Raw genomic sequence first — 7183 nt, 5'->3', positions numbered from 1 at the left:
TATTTCACAAAAGAGAGAACAAGATATAATACGTGTCCAAAATGCAAGAGCCACTCGATGATGGCAAGTTACATTTGCCGCTAGAGGACTTCTCAATCAAATTGATGAGACACGTATTGAAGAGCACTATGCTGGCGAACTGACATTTCGATGTCAGTTCTGCCAATCTAAAATTTCAAAGACGAAATGTCCAGCTTCACCGAATACATGAAAAAAATTTTCTTTATTCACAAACTTATAACATGGAGGATACAAACTTCAGCATAAATCATATGGGTATGAATCTCAACGCATTTCTGGAGACTAAGCTCCCTGAATCATGTCATGTCAATCATGTCAAGCTGGACATTTTCTTCTTCTTTTGGATTCTACACGCCTGGACACAGCGGGTCTGTGCTTCCGAAATTCAGCATATGCATCATGGGTGAGCTGGTTTATATTCCTTCCTTCAAGGAGAAAACATTCCCTTCCTGCTGCAAGAGAGGGCGCATCCAATTACGTCCCATACGTATGGATGATCAATTAGTCAAGATGATGAAAGGAGCACATCAGTACTCCAATAACTTTATGGCTAATATAAGGCAAAACAGTAGCTCGCTTGCTTCAGCATCAATGGGAGCACAAGTAGTGCCACCTCCTGGGTATGGTCCATACTGTTTTCGAATTCATGGACAAATTTACCACAGAACTGCCCCATTGCATCCCACTGTGGGTAGTACTCCCAAGTTTGCCCAGATTTATATCTTGGACAGTGAAGAAGCATTAATTACAAGAAGTCTAGCAAATAAAAAGTGCCTCCCAGCACTGCTATCATCTCTTGGAGAGACAATTAAAGCAATTAACCCACTTGCAAGAGCCTTCACAATGATGAGGGAATTTGAAATAGAGGAAGAGAGGATTGCTGAATTAGAAAATCGCGATCCACTTGAAATAACAATGTCAATTATAAATGTCTACAATGATGACCAGAGGTGCTACAATGCACCAAGGTGCAATGAAGTAGCTATAATTTATCAAAATGCAATGGGTGAACCCCCATTTAATAGGGACATCAAAGTTCAGCTCAAAAGTGAAACCAAACTGTTCAAATCAGCTTTCTTCATAGAAAGTATGATGCAATGACATATCCACTTCTATTCCCATATGGGAACAGTGGATTTGACAACTCCAATTGCCCTAAGTGTGCAACATCAAGGAATTGGTGACATTCATCTACCATCCATACCAGTGGATCAAGATCGACAAGAAAAAATCACCCTGTTGCAGTACTATGCATACAGGCTTGCCATTCATAAAGAGTTCAATCCCCTTTTAAATGCTGGGAAGTTGACGCAACAATTTATCATTGACAGTTACATCAAAATTGAACCAATAGGATCGAATATATAAAACAAAATCAAAAGACATTACGCATCGACAGTTATGCTGGCGTTATGCATCACATCCATAATGCTGCATTACACCAAGGGCTAAAAGCTAGGACACCAGTAATTTTATCGTCAACTTTCATTGGAAGCCCAAGAGCTATGCAACAAAATTACTAAGACGCTATGACAATTGTCCAAAAATTCGGAAAGCCAGATCATTTTGTTTCGATGACCTGTAAGCCAAAGTGGAAAGAAATTATTGAAAACTTAGAACCATGGCAAAGGCCAGAGTTCAGACCAGATTTGGTTGCACGAGTATTTAAAATCAAACTCCAAGCCGTGCTTAACGAGATTTTGAAAAAACACATTTTTGGCCGTATAGTTGCCTATGTGCATGTAATACAATTTCAAAAATGTGGACTACCACACGCTCACATGTTCTTACTCCTCAGAGAGGAAGATAAACCGAGGGACAAAGAAATAATTGACAAATTGGTCTCTGCTGAAATCCCAATTGAGACAGCAAATCCAAAACTGCATGAGGCAGTGATGAAGCACATGATTCATGGCCCGTGTCGGGAAGATCAACCTGGTGCTATATGCATGACAGATGGTCAATGCGCAAAAAAATTCCCAAAAGAATTTAAGGCCATGTTCACACAGTGCGTTTTTTACTGCAGAACCGCAGCGGTTTTGCCGCTGCGGTTCCGCAGCTGTTTTACATGCAGGGTACATTACAATGTACCCCTATGGAAAACAGGAACCGCTGTGCACACGGTCCTGAATTTCCCTTAAAAAGCCGCGATGAATCGGTGCAGGAAAAAAGAAGGAGCATGTCACTTCTTTTTCCTAAACCGCAGCGGTTCTGCACCCATAGACCTCCATTGTGAGGTCAAAACCGCAGTAAAACCCGCAGATCAAAAATATATCTGCGGGTTTTACCGCGGTTTGTTGTGCAGAACCGCAGCAGCCGGAAGTGCGGGGAAGCGGCCGGAAGTTGTTCGTCGGAAGTGCGTGGGCAGAGTGTCGTTCCTGAAGACTGTCATCATGGAGGCATACCGTCGCATGGGGATCGATGTCGGGCGTCTGATTGATTTGGTATGTATGTGTGTGTGTGTGTATATGTGTGTGTGTGTGTGTGTGTGTGTGTGTGTATGTGTGTGTGTGTGTGTGTGTGTGTGTGTGTGTCTGTCTGTCCCCATGCGACGATAGTGCCTCCATTGTGCTAAGTCGCCGTATGGGACTACTACTCCCATCCGGTATTAGGATGGGAGAGTTGTCCCTGTGTCCGGCGACTTAGCACAATAGTAAAGTTTACACCAAACACCTACACACAATACACATACATGACACACAGTACATACAACACATAACATAGAGTATATACTCACCAACAGCACACTTGTAGGCGAAGCCCTCGATCCTCCATGAAAAAATCCAAAAATAATAAACCAAATCCATACTCCCTGTCCGCAGAATCCATAAAACGAGTGTCCCACGCCGATCGGCTGCTCTCCGGCGATACACTGCCAGGAGCGAAGCTCCTAGCAGTGTATCGCGTACTGTTCCGGAGTTCAATGACTCCGGCGTCTCGGTTAACGGCAGTACAGCTGCGTTGAACTTTCCCACGCAGCACTGCCGTTAAGCGAGAGTGCCGGGGTCAATGACCGCCGGTAAACTCGCTCGCGCATGCGCAGTGACACACCGACAGGAACTATGGCTCCTGTCAGTGTGTTGCTGCAGCCGTGGAGAGCAGACATATCTCTGGATGTGTCTGTTCTCCATGGAAGATCTTCGTGGGACCCTCGATGGATTTCTGCGGACAGGGCCAGGGAGTATGAATTTGTTTTTTTATTTTGCCTCTTTTTTAGGTCGAGGGTCTTCAGGACGGATTGAGCGTACAATAAAATATGGTCAAAAAGTGGGTGTCTTTATTTCATTAAACTATTTTTTTTCTAGTCTTTGTGTATTTTTTTAACCCTTTCATTGGCTTAATAATGGATAGGCGTCTTATTGACGCCTCTCCATTATTAACCGGGCTTAATGCCACCTTACAATAGCAAGGTGGCATTAACCCTTCATTACCCCATATCCCACCGCTACAGGGAGTGGGAAGAGAGTGGCCAAGTGCCAGAATAGGTGCATCTTCCAGATGTGCCTTTTCTGGGGTGGCTGGGGGCAGATGTTTGTAGCCACGGGGGGCCAATAACCATGGACCCTCTCCTGGCTATTTATATCTGCCCTCAGTCACTGGCTTTACCATTCTGGCGGAGAAAATTGCGCGGGAGCCCACGCCATTTTTTTCCAACATTTAACCCTTTAATAGCATTAATAATGGATAGGCGTCTTATTGACGCCTCTCCATTATTAACTGTGATTAATGCCACCTTACAATAGCAAAAATACGTGCAACTTAAATACGTGGCACGTATATACGTGGCACGTATATACGTGGCACTGAAACACGTGATACGTGGCACTTAAATACGTGGCACGTATACACGTGGCACTGAAACACGTGATACGTGGCACTTAAATACGTGGCACTGAAATACGTGGCACTGAAACACGTGATATGTGGCACTTAAATACGTGGCACGTATATACGTGATACGTGGCCCTTATACGTGGCACGTGGCACTGAAATACGTGGCACGTGGCACTGAAATACGTGGTACGTGGCACTGAAATACGTGGCACGTGGCACTTAAATACGTGGCACGTGGCACTGAAATACGTGGCACATGGCACTGAAATACGTGGCACGTGGCACTGAAATACGTGGTACGTGGCACTGAAATACGTGGCACATGGCACTGAAATACGTGGTACGTGGCACTGAAATACGTGGCACGTGGCACTGAAATACGTGGCACTGAAATACGTGGCATGTATATACGTGGCACTAAAATACGTGGCACTTAAATACGTGGCACGTGGCACTGAAATACGTGGCACATGGCACTGAAATACGTGGTACGTGGCACTGAAATACGTGGCACATGGCACTGAAATACGTGGTACGTGGCACTGAAATACGTGGCACGTGGCACTGAAATACGCGGCACTGAAATACGTGGCATGTATATACGTGGCACTAAAATACGTGGCACGTGGCACTGAAATACGTGGCACATGGCACTGAAATACGTGGTACGTGGCACTGAAATACGTGGCACGTGGCACTTAAATACGTGGCACGTGGCACTGAAATACGTGGCACGTGGCACTGAAATACGTGGCACGTGGCACTGAAATACGTGGCACGTGGCACTGAAATACGTGGCACTTATACGTGATACGTGGCACTGAAATGTTCATTTATTAGTGGTTACTTTGACATATTACAAGCATTTGTGTAACATTACTTGGTCGTGCTATAGATTATGAGATGACACTATTGTATTTATTGTAGGTTCGGGATTATCCGGCCTTGTGGGACCCATCCGATGATTCCTACAAGGATAAGTACTTCAGGGAGCTAGCCTGGAAAAAAATAGTGCGCGACATGATCCCGGATTTAGACAAGTATCCTGGGACTACACAGCAGAAAATCGGTAATTTCAATTACATTTATTTAGTACACCTTGAGTATATTAAAAATATAATGTTTTAAGATCTCTAAAAAATTGTTGTTGTATTTTTGAACCTTTTTTTGGTAGATAAAGATGTGAGGCAACGTTGGCGCTCCATCAGAGACCGTTTTAATAAATTCCTGAATGATTGCTCAAAGAGTGGCTCTTCGCCAAGAAAAAATAAATTCCCCTTTAGTGAAGAGCTGCATTTTCTTGTGACCAGCAGGACATTGAGAAAGTAAGTTAAAATCCAATCTACAAGATTATTTACATATAATATGTTGTGCGAAAAATTAATGTTTTTTTTTTTAAACCAACAGGACGGAAGGAAACATGTCGGTAGCTGATTTGGAGGACAGCGACACAGATGGAGCAGGCAGTTCCTCTGGAGTGGGAGGGACCATCTCTCCCTCCACTCCCACAGCTTCTGCTGAATCAGCATCCACTTCAGCAGCTGCTGCGTCAACATCTACTTCAGCAGCTGCTGAAGCATCTGATTCCGCAGAAGCTGTGAGAGTGGAGAAGAGAGCAGTCTATCCGGTGGCAGCAGAGAAGAAAAAAAAAAAAACCAAGAAGAACCAAGATGACCAAACGGTCCAAATTGCGTCTGACACATTAGATTTATTAAAAAAAACAAGTTCCGATGACCATTGTGACTCCTTTGCCCAAACAGTAGCCAGAAAAACACGCTCCCTGCCACCGGATAGACAATCTCTTTTCATGTCTATGGTGCAGATGTCCCTCACTGCTCTGGAGGACCCTGCTCCGATTTCTCCCTATAATGAAGTTCTGATGGGGGTGTTGGGACTTTTCAGGCCCCGACACCGAACACCTGAAACAGCTACAAGACCCCAGTATTTGGCCCACAGCCAAGGAGATAGAGGCAGTTCGCAGCATCTGGGGGGAGCACCGTATCAAAATGAGGGAACAAATTACCTCTATTCTCAAGAATATACATTTCTTAATTGAACATGGGCAAAAGTTTTCAGTTGCACAAAGTTGTGCTTTTGTTTGTAGCTCAAATTGACTGTTGTTTTTGAAAGGGGCTGTTAAATTATTTTTTTTTCAAATTGAAAAATGTTTTGTACAAATTAACAATAATTTGTGTTTTCTAAAATAAATTTTATTTCACACAAAAATTTCTCTTCTTTTTAGACAATGGGAACAAGGCCACTGTCCTGTGTTTATGGGCTATCGATTAGTGGTTTATGGGTTGATGTGTTAACAATTGTATACCTCATTCTGCTGTTAATTTCTGAAAACACCAACCATATTTTTGACATAAAAAAACCCAAAGCAAATTAAACCAAAATAGATTTTTTATTTATATTACAACCAATTTTTTTAAACATTTTCGGGTAACATGAAAAAAATATTTTTTTTTAATACATGTGTTGATTGATGTCGTTTATCATTTTGCGGGATGTTTTCAAAACTGTTAGCAGCGATGTCGGCAACTTTTTTGTGGAGGGTCAGTGTAGATGCATCCTTCTCTGCTGGTCAGGCTGCTCAACACCAGCACAGGAGTATTGCCAGTGCACGGCACCTTCTGGACTCATGAAGTAGTCAGTGAAGGATTCTCTCACACGCACACCAGAGTTGGACGGCCTGCCCAGACCACCGTTGACCACTGGATTAAATACTGCCTGCTGGTACTCCACATCTACATCACTGTTGTACTCACGAGCATAGTTGTGGAGTACACAGCAAGCCTTTATCACAGCATCAACGGTGTCTGTGTCCAACTGAATGGCAGTGTGAAAGATCCTCCACTGACTAGTCATGATCCCAAAGGTGCATTCCACATATCTGCGTGCACGACTCAGCCGATAATTAAAAATCCTCCGTCGGGCATCCAGTCCCCTTCGTGGGTATGGGCGCAGCAGGGTTGTCGTTAAGGGAAACGCCTCATCCGATACCATCACAAAGGGCACTGGATGTGTGGAACCCGGCAAAGGTCTTGGGGCTGGGAGCGTGCCGCCATCTCGAAGAATTTGCATCCCAATCTGTGACGTTCGCAACACCCGAGAATCCCCAGTACTACCATAGGCACCAACGTCAATGGCAACAAATTTATAATGGGCTTCAGCCACCGCCATCAGGACCACTGAAAAATACTTCTTATAATTAAAGAAGCGTGATCCTGATCGTGGGGGCTGCTGAACCCTTACATGTTTACCATCGACTGCACCTATGCAGTTTGGGAAATTGGCCACAGACTGAAAGCCTGCTGCAACCTGC

General features: G+C 44.0%; 1 long non-coding RNA gene across 1 annotated transcript; it reads left to right on the top strand.

Annotated features, from left to right (window-relative positions):
* The first annotated feature begins 4758 nt into the window (after positions 1-4758).
* On the top strand, positions 4759-5907 carry LOC143814069 (uncharacterized). The gene is made up of 3 exons (XR_013223625.1): positions 4759-4924; positions 5030-5180; positions 5263-5907. It is a non-coding gene; the product is annotated as an uncharacterized LOC143814069 (long non-coding RNA).
* Positions 5908-7183: the final 1276 nt, after the last annotated feature.

Source organism: Ranitomeya variabilis, chromosome 1 (genome assembly GCF_051348905.1).
Source record: "Ranitomeya variabilis isolate aRanVar5 chromosome 1, aRanVar5.hap1, whole genome shotgun sequence".
Classification (NCBI taxonomy): Eukaryota; Metazoa; Chordata; class Amphibia; order Anura; family Dendrobatidae; genus Ranitomeya; species Ranitomeya variabilis.
This window is presented reverse-complemented; position numbering and strand designations above follow the sequence as displayed.